A 14,833-nucleotide genomic window follows, 5' to 3' on the forward strand; every position below is an offset into this window, starting at 1 on the left:
CGTTTAGAATGTAGAATATTATAAAGGGGTTACGATGACTTCTGTAATGGAAGCACATGAAGAATTTAGAAAACTAACAATATTAGCAGAATTCAGCTTCTAATTTAAAGTGCTAGTTGCCTGATGCTCTTCAATTTTCATTTATAAACAAGAGGAAGGAGATCATGCACGACGACAGGCAAACCAAGATTTCAGTAATGAGAAGGAATCCATTAAATACACTTTTGAGAATAACATGTAAAAGATGGGGGGTTTATATTGTGTATGTTTAAGGTAGAGCAATAACCTTACATTTTCCTCCGGTGCTAATTTCAAGGTCTGTTTCCCAGTGAGAGATGCAAAGGTTGTGAAATGCATTCCAACTGAATTGATTTGCTCTCTTGCGACACAGTTGAGTGCATGCAACTGCCAAAATAAAAGACAGCTATGCAATATACATCTAATAAATTATAAACCAGGCTTCATGGCAATGCTGGGGCAGTAAACTGAAATATGCAATAACCTGTCATTAGGTAAGGAGCATCTACAGAAATAAGAAATACTAACAGTAAAAAATAATGTTTAATAACGCTGTAGCAGAAGTGGTTATCTTTGGCAAGTTCTGTCATTAAAATGTAGGCCATTGTGATATTTCTTCTCCACACTGCTGAACTGAACATTGGTGTATTGAAGCTGTCTGAAAAAAAATGACTTTATATGAAAGCTTTTTGTTAAGATCCTGATTCTTTAAAGGAAAGTGCAGCTCTCACTGCAGCTCTCTCAGCGTGCCTAAGAAACCATTTGAGATGCAGACCTCATATTTGAAAGGGTTGCAGAAACTTCTTAGGCTGGGCATTGGGCTGTCCTGCTTTGTGGAATAACTGCAGCTCTCAGCGTTCATGCAGTATTCTCTGTGGTGCTGTATATAACTGCAGCTCTCTTAGCGTTCATGCAGTATTCTCTGTGGTGCCGTATATAACTGCAGCTCTTTCAGTGTTCATGCAGTATTCTCTGTGGTGCTGTTATAACTGCAGCTCTCTCAGCGTTCGTGCAGTATTCTCTGTGGTGCTGTATATAACTGCAGCTCTCTCAGCGTTCATGCAGTATTCTCTGTGGTGCTGTATATAACTGCAGCTCTCTTAGCGTTCATGCAGTATTCTCTGTGGTGCCGTATATAACTGCAGCTCTTTCAGTGTTCATGCAGTATTCTCTGTGGTGCTGTTATAACTGCAGCTCTCTCAGCGTTCGTGCAGTATTCTCTGTGGTGCTGTATGTAACTGCAGCTCTATCGGCGTTCATGCAGTATTCTCTGTGGTGCTGTATATAACTGCAGCTCTCTCAGCGTTCATGCAGTATTCTCTGTGGTGCTGTATATAACTGCAGCTCTCTCAGCGTTCATGCAGTATTCTCTGTGGTGCTGTATATAACTGCAGCTCTCTCAGCGTTCATGCAGTATTCTCTGTGGTGCTGTATATAATAACTGCAGCTCTCTCAGCATTTATGCAGTATTCTCTGTGGTGCTCTATATAACTGCAACTCTCTCAGCGTTCATGCAGTATTCTCTGTGGTGCTGTATATAAATGTCTTTTTGTTGGCTGCTCAGATTCAATTGCTAAGTGTCTTCAATTTTGTTTGTTTTTAGCTCAAAGTTAAAGAGGCGTGTGGCCTTGCAGAGAGGCTGGCATGCCAAGAGGTAAATGTATTTCTCTTCCATAAAGGTTAACAACACTGATAATGGAAGTAAACTCAAACAGCTGTCAGTGTTTCATGTGTAAAATCCATTTGTTCACCAGAAAGATCGATATTGAAGCAACAGATTCTGCAACACAAGGGCATGTGTGTGATCTGGATTGCTGGAGCACTTTTTCAATACTGTCTCACAGCCTGAACAAGTTAACTTCATACAAGCTCTTCTGCTACAGCCACTACAATATGGGGGATTTTGTTCATTTTGTATATTTTCTACTGGCGGTCCTAAACTTGCACACATGTACCTCTGACGATATACACTGGACCTATAAAGGTAAAATTCCTTTTTTTCTTTTTTTTGTAATAAAAAGCCCCAAAATACTAAAAGTTTTGCAAATTACAATTGTCAATCTTCAAATGAATAACTTGCATAGGTAACAAATAGTCTACTGCTTTCATTTGTTGTAAAAATAATAATAATCTCTTGTCCATTTGATGTGAAATAATAACTCTAAGGTCCTTTTGTTCGAATGCAGCACTCACTGCATGTGTTACACTACTATATTCAGGACTCTATTGACAAGTGAACACACTTTCTTGTAGAATTTACTGCATGTAATTTACTTTTTTATTGACCCTACAGGCATGCTTGTGATTTAAAACAAAGTTAATACTAAACATTTTAAATAATGACAAATGTTCTCATCTTTTGCAACAGTGCAACTTTTAAGTAACATGGCCTCCCTATAATGGTCATTTGACCCTTTTCCATTGCCCATGTATGCAGTGAAAAGTGTGTGCTGTTTGTTTATGTCTCCAGCCTATTTTACATGTGACTGTTTATGTGAAGGTTGTGACAAATGTAATTGTAGTCAACTTTTCTCTGAAACAAAGCATCAAAATAAAAACTAGTTACTGTTTGTAGTATCTTCTTCCTATCATGATTCGAAAGAGGGGGGCTTGGACGAAGCCCACTGGGGTGAGAAGTTTCCAGACTGTGCCAAAAACCACCAATCACCCGTCAACATCGAGAGGAAAAAAGTGAGACACAACATCGCCTTGCGGCCTCTGGAGCTGAGCGGATTTGAAGGGCAACAAGACACCAAGTTCCTCATGAAAAACACAGGCCATTCCGGTGAGGCGGTACTCTCGAATCACTCTGCAACTAGGTCAGATCACTCGAATACACTGGACTCATCCAAAGGGACTTAACTCCAGAGTCTGTACTAGTAATCAAATCTATAGACACACTTCAAATAGAGGTCCATTAACGTTATATTAAAATGAACTACATGTTACCTTTGTAAAGTGTTAAAATTGTACTCAACATTTCATTAATAGAGATTATTTTTTAACACCACTTTGATTGTATATGGTAACAATGGGTGCTTTAAACTTTTGGATGCAATGCCTGAAACAAAAAAAGGATAGAGAAAGAGATTGCAAATAGCAGGAAGAATACATCAGTGGACTATAGTGCGATGTTGAGCTGCTCTTTCAATCCAGTAAGCATTCCCCTCTCTTTCAATGACCTCTCAATTTGACAGTTCAGATAGACTTGCCTCCCACCATGGCTATTACCAAAGGGCTGCCCAGCAGATACACTGCCACTCAGATGCACCTGCACTGGGGTGGGATGAACCAAGAAGCCAGCGGGTCAGAGCACACCATTGATGGGATGCGTTACATGGCTGAGGTAAAGCAGCACCATGCATGTTTGCATATGACATTTCACAGCAGGACTACACTTACCAGAATGCATTGGGGGGTGAGCTGAAAAGCTTGAACTGTCCTAAAGTGCATGGAGTCACATGGTAACCCTAATACAACAGATCATGGGTGTTGACTGAAATACAAACTCTCTGAATACGTGATGTTACCGCTTTCAATAGTAAAAGTTTAATAAATCATTTACATTTCTTCTGTAACACTAAACCTGAGCCATCAATCTCCAGGTTATCTTAGCATGGATTGTCTGAATTGACTGCTAGAGAGGGGCAACACAATCCAGTTTGCCATGTTTCTTGCTTGTTCTTCCACTAGAGCCCTACCATACGACAGTATGGATGAAACGAACATGTCTTCTTTATAAGTCTTCTTTTGCCACTTGGTTACCTTGCTGTGCTTCAGCTTCAATCAGGGCTTCCCAGATCTCCTGCACAGTTGCAATATTACCTTGTCAGAGAGACAGTTATAGCTCAGTCACGTCATTGTTTCTTGGAAAGACAGCAAAGTAAATCCTATTAACAGAAGCATGGAGATACGCTGTTGCTTTCACTTCGCTGGATTCTATTGTTCTTGGTATGTTTTACTAACTAACCAGCAATAGCTTCTCTTTCAACCATACTTATTCAATGAAGTGCACAGCACGGTCAATGGAAATAAATAGTTTGACAAAAGTGGAGCCTCTGGGCTGGAGCTGAGCTCTTTCATTTACAGGGTCAGCTGAAACCTCCACGTAAATGAATGCGAATGGCCTGTTATTGTAACTGCCTTTGCTTTGTGACCTGCCTTTCCGCAATTGCTTGGCATTGTCTTGGTTTGGCAACAGCAATTACCCCATCTGATCCGCAGCACCCAGTGTCTGCTGACGAGGAATCGTGTTGGAATGCTGTGCGTTTAGAATGGCCCTCGTTTTCCCAGCAGAGCAGAGGCCCGTGTCAATCCATTGTTCAACCCTCTCCAGACACCACTGATGTTGCTAACATGGAACTTCTTCTTCTACTTGTCGTTACAGCTGCATATCGTTCATTACAACTCCGACAGATATGCCAGTTTTGCTGAAGCCAAAGACAAACCGGATGGGTTGGCAGTACTTGCATTTATCTATGAGGTAAAACTCAACATTTCTCTCATCCATAAAGAATCCATTTAGCCCAGAACCACTGCCTTGTCTTGGAGGATCTGAAGATTCTCAGCAGATAGCTCAACCTGCTTCCACCTCTACTTTAGACTAGCTCTGTATCTGAGTCCCTTCAGTAAAATAGGTTAAGTTCAAAGGCCACTGTTATGCGATACTGCAGCTCAGGTTTGAGGTCAGGAGGAGGTCGTCTTGGCTAGATTCCGAGTGCACGGACCATTCCACAGCTTTGTTTAGTTGAGGGCAAAGAGATGATTTTGTCTATTTACTACCATCAAAAAAAAGCCACAGTTATCAAGAATCGTGGCTCCCTCTAGTGGACTCAGTGATGCAAAGCTTCCTTTGACGGATTTAAAGGAGTGCTAACCAATGCATCAATTTCTTTCCTCTTGGCAGCTTTGTTAAAATGATTGCTGTTTAATGATACTTTAGTTTAGGGTATGCTGTATGTCACATGGTCTGAGTGCAGCCAGACTACTGGACGACACTCGATGAAGTGATTTATACCAGGAAGCAGGAGCACTGTTTCATCTACAGTGTTGTTTGCTTTATCTACATATTCCAAGCTGAAGCATAAAATACAAGCAAGACAAGAAAGGTGGTGTCAATGATGAGGTTTCTGGTGCTAAGAATCCCCATTATAAAGCCTTGCTCAGCACTCCTTTAAGAAAGCTTTTGCTTCTTTTCTGTTGATAATTATTTTGTCGTTCCATGAGGATTCATTTCAGGAGATCCTGTCCCTGCTGCTGCATAATGTATAACTGCCACAAGGTCTCAGTGATATAAGCACTGCTCTGGCACTGAGAGCTGTAGTCAATAAGCATGTGTTTCAGCAGCACATCTTCTCATTTCAATTCTGCAGTCTAATAAGAATGAGGCTTTCTTGACATGTCTGTGAAGGTGTCTTGCACACAAGCTGCTGTATGTGGTGAATGGGCTTCTTTCATGTGACTGATATACATGACATACGTGACATCTGGAATATATCCAAGTTGCATCTGCCTGGTATTAATAAGCAGTTTCGATCCCAATAGTCTAACTGCAATCAGACCATGATATTATTCACTCCCTGGCATTCCTTTGATTAATTCTACGTGGCTGTGACAGGGCTCAGAGGTGGGCAGAGTGATCGAGCAATCCAGACTGATAATTCTGTGCCTTCAGGATAAAGATAAACTCTGTTAGCAAGAGATCAGAATGGATCATTCCTATGAAGTGGAGCTCCTTTTGTAGGCTCAACTCTAAGAGGGGCGATCGGCGATATTCATTTCCAAGCTGCTGTTCTATGGATTTTAACTGCTTTAAAACTTGCCTCGTGTAATATACTTGTACTAAACTGCATGATCTGTCATGAAGTGTTCTGTGAAAAGGCTGCACTGTGCTGTTTTTCATGTCACAGGTATCAGCTGCCCTCTGTGGCTCCTGCACATATATAGTGACCCATGGTTTGGAGCCTCAAGCTGCCACCAGCAACATAGCGTCTTCAATTCTAACCACTCTGAATATCTGCTTTTTCTGTGCCCCATTTTATAGGACGGCCACCTTGAGAACACGTACTACAGTGAATTCATAGCAAATCTAGAAAATATTAAATATACAGGTAACAAATATACAGGTAACATATAATACAGAATAATAAGATAATATATATATATATAGAATATATATATATAATATATATATATATATATATATATATATATATATATATATATAATATGTATGGACATGCCTGTTTCAAGTATTGGTCCAATAAACAGAACAGTCAACTTACCTATTTATCCAGTAGAGTCACTAAATGTGCGGTGCGGCGTGAGCTTGACCCAGAATCTGTCCAGCTCCCTCAAGACTAGGTACTGGATGTTCTCTGACCACACCGCCGTGCTATGAGAGCATCATCTGGACAGTCTATGATGCCCCGATAACACTGTCCCTCAATCAGGTATGCTTCACCTCTCAGGATCACGTTTAACCTCTCGCTACAGCTGGTACATCAGAGTGTACTTGGAGGTTAGACACGATTCTGAGAGCTCTATTAATGAACTTGGAGGTTAGACACGATTCAGAGAGCTCTATTAATGAACTTGGAGGTTAGACACGATTCAGAGAGCTCTATTAATGAACTTGGAGGTTAGACACGATTCAGAGAGCTCTATTAATGAACTTGGAGGTTAGACACGATTCTGAGAGTTCTATTAATTAATTATATGCCATCTCAAACTTTTGTTTAAAGATTAGAATAATGGAAAACACCTTAATGGACCACAGGAACAAAACCTTGCGGAATGATTACAGGCATGTCCAGCCTCTCAACGACAGAGTGATTGAAGCCTCTTTTCTGCCCAGGCTCGGAGGTAAGAACAACAAGCAAAGTCACGTTTGTTTGAAAAGACAAAGCCCTTACAGCAATATAACAGCGTATAACCCAAAACACTTTGGACACATTTCTTAAAGCAAGATTAAGCACCTACAAATTCAGGGTGAATCTTGTTTTTTAGTGACTGCATGTTTTAGTTCCTTTTAAGAGGGAATCAAAAATTACATTATTTTCTGGAGAAAAATGTGAATATTCTTAGAAACGTATCTTTAAAGACATTCTTGTGCAATTCTAGCTTTCTAGTCATTCCAGTTGTCAGTTTTAAAACGAGTCGCCTTCTGCTGCACTCTAGTGGTGTTTTATTGTATTGCAAGCTTTCTCAAAATATTACAGTAATTAAGATGTATACTACTGCCATTATCAACATTGTGTATTCATAGTGATGTAAGATGCACAGTTTTTTTAAGCACTAAAAGTTGAACATATGAAGACAGAAACAGAAGCCCTAATTTTGTTTTCTTTAGCATTCTGCCGCCATGAAGACATTGAAGCCAAACTAGAAAAGATAGAGCAAATGATACAGGACCTCGGGAAGCAGATACAGAGAGGTATCATTTTAATATTTCTTATGGAGTAGTTGCATGTTTCTGTAATGCTGTCAAACCTATATATAACAGGTTTATGTTAAATCACAAAGCAGGAGCAGTATTCCCCAGCAATAAACAAGCTTCATTTTTCAGCCCTTGTGCCGTGTTTAGCCATCTAAAGAGTGTGCGCTACAGTCCTGCACATTGGGAGCTGCATCCCTGTCTTCTTTTCTGTCTTGCAGGCAAATTCCGACACAGCGGACTCCAGGATCAACCAGGTGCTTTTCATCACAATGGACCCAATTGATCTTTTGTCTTTACAGCAAAATTCAATTTTCAAGTCAAATAAAACTGCTGGTGTTGCAAAACTAGTAACAGACACCACATAAGGTCCATTTAGGAACCCCAAAGTACTGGAGTGGCTGGTGTTTATCTTGTAACATCTAGTTTCCTATTTACTAGGGATGCACCGAACCCCTGGGAGGGAGGGCAGGGGTATCAGTCATTAAACGAAAGACATCCCAAGAATTCTTAGGGTTGGAACAGCACAACCAGCTTGAAAGCTGCAATCCTGGAATTAACTCATTGTTTTTATTTTATTCTTCAGGGCAGACATACATCGCCCCCCTTGCATTCCATTTCACAGAGAAGAGTTTCAGGAGCTACGCACAGGTGCACCTGACGCACAGCATGGAGCTCCGCTCGTTCACAGCCTGCATGCACATCAAGACCGGGACCACTGGGGTCCACACCATCCTCTCCTACTCCGGCTTCCAGAACGACAACGAGCTGGTGATTAGCACAGGGGCCGAAGTGGGGCTCTGGATAGGGGGCCACTTTGTGAACTTCCCTCTCAACCACAGGTCTCAGGAAGTGCTGCACTACTGCATCACATGGTCCTCCCACTCAGGAGCAGCCAAGCTGTGGGTCAATGGGGTGGTGAGAGAGGAGAAGCATGTTAGAAGGGGCTACGTCCTTAGGGCTGGGGGGACCTTCATCCTCGGTAAAGACCAGGACGGGATTTTGGGGATCTCTGAATCCGATTCTTTTGTCGGTTACATGAGTGACGTGAATATCTGGGACTACATCCTGAGCTCTTCAGAAATCAGACAGCTCATGAGATGCAGCAGTGTACACAGTAAAGGAAATGTGGTCGGCTGGGGAATTCACACAGTGGACCTCTTTGGAGGGGTAAGGCTGGAAAGAGACAATAGGTGTGGTTAACAGAATTTTTGCATTTAAAGTTGAAGCTCAAACTTTCTCTACTTTCAATCTTATCCTAATGTTTGTTTATCTAATCCATATTTGTGTCAATATGATAGAATACGGTTATGATTTTGAAGTGACTTTTACATTTCAAATAATTCCAAATTGCATATCATCAGTGGCAAGTCTTGTAGAAGAATGATTTGTGACGCTCAGTATTTGGAAATCAAAAAATGTAAATTAAACTTTTCATAAAGCATTTCAATAAAGATTCCGTGTCTGTTGTTTTTAGTCTCCAAATCTTTTGTGTTTGTTGTGGCAGTAGCACAAGGGAGTCCTGGCCCTGGGTCTTCTAAATCTTCTAAAGGTTAATCTATCCTCGAAACACGAAGACACACTGAAAAACAAACAAGGTCAGTCTTGTTGTATCTGGTTTATGTTTATTCTTATTCCACCATGAACTCACTCAGAGCCTGAAAGACTGACCCACTGGCCTTGCACAAGAGTCCGCAGGTTATGTCCAAGGCCCCTTCCTCTATCATTGGTTTCAGATCAATAACAGTGGGGCTCTGGGACCCAATAACAATTTCAGTTTTGTTCCTCTTGGCAAGCAACTGGCTGACTTCCAGGAAGGTTTTGTTTTTGGTTTCCGGAACAACGAAAAAGATGTAGCCCAACGTTGCCAAGCAGATGGCACCGAATATGATAAAACTGTAGGTGCCGAGCCCCTTCTGAAAAGACAGAAAGGCACGACTTGTAAATCTGCTGGATAATCGCGTACAGCCAAGTGCTTTAATGCGTTGAAGATCTGTAGTAACAACACATCAGCATTTGAGAAACAAAAGATACTAAATTTGCCCACAAAAGCTTTTCTGCACTGAATGTTAGGGGTAGATCTGATCAACCTATGCCCAGCTGGTATGAGACCATGCTGGGGTTTTTCTCCCCAGCGTTTTCCAGTCCTGGGGTATCACCCTGGATTGCATTATTCACCTGTAGTGGTACTCATCCCTTGCTGCAGAAAGTAAAGCAGCCCATGACTTCCAGTAGACATGATAGTTACCTCCATGAAGGGGAAAATCATGAAGAAGAAATCATTAAATCAGAAGAATGGAAAATCCTCCACTCACAACAGGGTGCCGGTTTATAAATGTATCCCTCGCTAAGCAGGCTGATGATATGAAGTACAGATTTCATCTGCTGTATAGAATTAAACGCTTCAGTATTTAACAGGGCTGAATAATTCAGTCGCTGCAGTCAAAGCTTTTAGTTTTATTGTCCTTTTATAAGATTAGTGGAAGTTTACACAGGTTGGCTCAATGGTACGGAGCTCTCATAAAAATGGTTTTTAAAACATCAGGTGTTTTCTAGGGTCTGCAAGGAAGAAGGTACCAGTAGAGATATTGTCTTGGATATGCTTTCAGAGTTTAGCTCCATCTGCATCTCTGCAGATCTATTAAGCACCAGTATTCACTTTTGCTGTTGGCTCGATTCATTTCTAGGACATTACCATAAAACAACAAAGCATTTTTCAGTAAACACTTTCATTTGATTTGCATCACCCCATAGAACTAACTAATTTTGCTTCATAAAGTCAAATGAAACTTGCTGAACAATGTTACATTAACATTCTGAATTGCATACTGCTTTGTAGTTTTCCCATATACTTAATGAAAAACTGACAAATTTCAAAATGCAACATGAAATACTGTACTACCATTATGGCTTCCTGTAGACTTTTGCAATATCATTTTGTAATTTATTTGATTACATGATGCTAAATAAAATATCTAAATTATGTTCATATAGTTTTGAAATGAAGTCTCAATCCTAAAATTCCAGGTGATGCAAAAGTTGCATAGCTGTATATATGCATGTTGCTTAAATAAGGCCCTTTTGCCTCTCTACAAGTGTATGTGAGTCTCTATGTCTTTAAAATGACAGAGAGACCGTTTTGAATGATTCCCACCCATTGCTGTTTCAATGTTTCTAATAAACCCTGTATTCATGCTTATGATTTGGAAGTTTGACACTGCAAAAACATTCCATCCTGAGAAATGTTCTCCGCACCTGGAGAGTGAGAGCGATAGTCAGGACCGCACAGGCAGCGGCACAAATCCCAAATCCAATCAGGAGGAGGAGCTTCCTTCCTGAAGCTTCCACAATCAAAACCTGAGGGACAGGAAAACAAGCTTCATGAAAGTGCTCCTACCCTCTCCCTGCCTTTAACGACTACAGCTAGGTTTGCTCCTGCTAATCCGGTGTCATCTTTGACCTCTTTGCGACCCTCAAGTGATCACATTGCTTACAGTAAAGGCACAATGCAGCAGTCATCAATGTGCTTGCGGAACAGCTTTCCCAGCACAACACAGGCTTATAATCAGCTATTTCCATCAATGTGACGTGGTGTGGCTGATAGGCGTTTCAGAACAGAGCACAAGAGCTTGCCTTTGTTTTCTAGCTGTAAAATCAGAGGCCCGTCTAGTCTTACCTTCCTAATTTATTGACCAGCGGAGCTACCATTAGTGAGCCAAAGAACCCCCCTAATGGAAACGTGAACACAGACAGAGACCACAACAAGGTCAGGTAGCTGTCTTCAATGGGGTTTCCATAGCGATCATAGTATGTCTGGTTGTAAAACTCCTGCATCACCTGCAAAAACTACTAAGTTCAGTTATTATTCCATTCTGCACCATGAACAAAATCCTTGGATTTGGAAGTAAATTAAGCAGTGTTCTTCCATAACTGAGGTCAGCTCTATTCACACCACTGCTGTGTAAATAGTGAACAAATATTTGGAGCAAATAAAACTGTATTATTATCCTTTACTATTTACAACCCCCCCCCCCCAATATTTATTTTAATTGCATTACAACAACTGTAGCCCCAAACCTAGCGTTAACCTCATTAAACTAGAAACTCTAACCCTAACTCTTATTAAGAGTTACACAACCTCTAGTCTGCAAATGAATTTCATTTGCACTGTGGTGGTGTAAACAGCTTTTTCAATGGTGCATAATTACCCATATTTTATCACCCAAGTTAAAAGTGGGTGTCACATCAATACAGCATTTCAAGATCAAGAGAACAAATAGATTTTCTTAGATTTATAGTAAATGTACTTCATCTCAAGCCCTTTGATGCAGGTGTGTTCAGAGAATGAAATTTGCATTTAAATAGTGTTTTCAATCCATACAGCTATGTTGCAAACATATAACTTGGGTCATGTGGTTTGCTGACATGAATAACCTTGTTGAGCAAAATGCATTTTACCGGAGCTGGCGAGTTGACAACAGCAACATTGTATCCATACTGGAAGGAAGATCCAAATGTGGAAATCAGAACTGCCAATGCAAGGACAAGAGTCAGCTTCTACAGAAAGGACACACATGATGTGCCAGCAAGCAGTCAATAAGGGGTCTGTATTCAATGCAATATTACCAGTGATACAGCAACAAGTCTCCTGCTTAGTGCAATAAATACAATCAAACTTTAGAAATACACCTTGAATAACAGCTAGAAACCAATCTATAAAATAGGGTTCATTATGTAATAATATAATATATATATATATATATATATATATATATATATATATATATATATATATATATATATATATATATATATATATATATATAATTCAGAAGTGCTTCCAGTGGCACAGGTAATATGAAATAGTGTTCACTTATCACATCGAAAAGCATTTTAACAACAATATGTGAAAGCCACAGTAACTTGTTAATCTTGCATTACAATAAATGAAGTTGACTCACCTCTTTCCTTTCGCTAGCTTTGTCCGAGACGTCTATTGCTTCCATGTTAGATGTCTGTACTATGCAATCTCCTTGGTCTCTACATCGGTAGTCAATAAAGTCAAAGGCTTACCTTGCGCACTTTGAACACTTAATCAGCATTGAAGGAATATTGAATGCTTCTTTGTCTGTTGTTCACGAACGACATCAATGACAACTTAAATAATTATTTACTAGATAAATAGGGTTTACACAAGTGTAACCAAAATTACAAACCCTTGAGAAAGATTTAATATTTATCAAACCTTGTTTTCTTTATTAGGTTCAATAATGCTTTGAAGAATTGTGTGATATAACTCCTCTTTTTAGTTATTTTCTACTACAGTATAAACCTGCTATGCTTACTCATAGCAATAAAATAAAATTGCAGTATCACAAGGCCATCAGCCTTGAAATATAGATATAGATGTATATCTTTCTTTCTTTCTTATAACACCTTTCATAGTGGACCACCATCAAAAAGCACTTTACAAAACATAAGCTGCAGAGTCACTTACAACAATGTCTCACCCGAAAGACAGAACACCAGGAGGTTAAGTGACTTGCTCAGGGTCACACAGCGAGTCAGTGGCTGATCTGGGATTTGAACCAGGGAATTCCTGGTTACAAGCCTGTTTCCTTAAACGCTGGACCACACAGCCTCCAATGATCTATGTTATTTCATACAGCAGTCCTTCTAATTGAGTTATATTAAATTCTGGGCATAGGCACTTGGCAATAATATATTGGCTTGGTAATTTGCACATTGAATTACCCATTAGTAACACCATTCTGCATTGATCTCTAAATAGAGAGCAGCCTTGATTGTCCACAATGCAATTATTACAGCTCTCGTCTCCCTGGTGTCATAATCATTATTAGGTTTCATGCAATGTTCATCATACTAGCACTGCAGGTGTTATTATACAAATATTGACTGGAGTTGAGGCTTACAGTGGATGTTTAATGCCACTGTTGCTCACTGGAGGTTGAAAACTGCAATCAATATCTACTGAATGAATCTGTTACTTATTATTAAAACATATTCTTTTTGAGAAATGTGCGATGCTCTGGCTGGTGTGCCATTCAAATAGGCGGTCTATTGAGCCGAGGACTCTACCAATGCCAAATAACATCACTTTTTTTTCTCTCCAGAAAATGTAAACAGCACGGTTTCCATTTTATTTTCTGGGCTCTCCTGGAATGAGATGAATATATTAATACACTGTACGTGTCTCTCAGCACCAGCATAGCCAGTGCTGGATGTATCATACAGCCGTGTGATTGCATGGTGCTGTGAAACCGACTGCAACAGCAGTCAATTCAATGTTTTGTTGGGCTGAATGCTGCAAGAGAACCCTGATGTGTGTGTACAGCAAGGGTCACATTGAGGGTCTACAGAGAAATCCATTAAAACACAGCATCACACAAAGCATATCCAAATAATCAGAAGTATATCATTACTACTTATATGGGTTTGATACACCCCACTCAATCGAGCAAGTCGATTGATCTAAAGAACGTCTGATCTCAACAGCGCCAATGAGAACATCCTATTTTATTGCGATTCTCAGAAGTGCATTACTGTCTGCAAGCAGAAAATGCAAAGCAGTGTCCCGTTTAGTGATTTAAAGGATAAAGTATTTCGAGCCACCCTGCCTGTAGGCACTGTGCCAGACTGGAAGCAAAACCACTGTCCCTCCTCTTCCACAGCTAGCGCTAAACTCACAATTAAAACAGACATTTCTACTGAGCCTGCTGAATTCCCCCTTGCTGTGCGAGCGCTGCTGCGTCAAATTCAAATCAGCATCATTACTGTCACTTCCAATCTCTCTCTCTCAGTGGAAATCTACAGAAACATCAAAGGCTGGCATGTTTTTATCAGGATATCTGATGACATTGTTGACACAAGTGCAACAATGTAATAAGCAATTATACTTCAAGCTGTTAAGAGTTTCCTTTAATGGTTGAAATCTATGGCTAGACCAAGAATGGTGTTCAGTATTTCCATTTTGATCACTGCTCTTCACTATAAACTGATGCAGAGTGCAAGAAGCACATCATCTATATGGTTCAATCAAGTTTCTGCTGGGTCTTCACCTGCCAATCACAGACAAACACATCATTACATATATCTAACATGACAATATGTGCTTTGCATATCGGAATATGGAGATACTGCAGATAATACAAACGTTCTGCTGCTTCCTAGTTGCTAAAGACTTCATGTGTTGTGGTTAAATAAAACGTGTGCCAGGATGCAGTAGTTTTTCAATAGTGTTGTATTTAAAATATTTGCAGACCCTGAATTACAGGGGGGGGAAAAAAAAACCAACAAAAAACTGTAAATCTTTGCACAATAAAAAAGAACCATAACAAAAACAAGGTAGAAAAATTCAGA

The 14,833-nt window shown here is 40.0% G+C and overlaps 1 long non-coding RNA gene and 1 pseudogene across 1 annotated transcript; one reads left to right on the top strand and one right to left on the bottom strand.

Annotated features, from left to right (window-relative positions):
* Positions 1-1,421: 1,421 nt before the first annotated feature.
* LOC121328220 lies at positions 1,422-8,907 on the top strand (annotated as a pseudogene).
* LOC121328221 lies at positions 8,541-12,177 on the bottom strand. Its single transcript, XR_005951660.1, has 3 exons — positions 10,709-12,177; positions 9,105-9,369; positions 8,541-8,629 (listed from the first exon to the last, which is right to left on the bottom strand). It is a non-coding gene; the product is annotated as an uncharacterized LOC121328221 (long non-coding RNA).
* Positions 12,178-14,833: the final 2,656 nt, after the last annotated feature.

This window comes from Polyodon spathula, chromosome 16, assembly GCF_017654505.1.
Source record: "Polyodon spathula isolate WHYD16114869_AA chromosome 16, ASM1765450v1, whole genome shotgun sequence".
Classification (NCBI taxonomy): Eukaryota; Metazoa; Chordata; class Actinopteri; order Acipenseriformes; family Polyodontidae; genus Polyodon; species Polyodon spathula.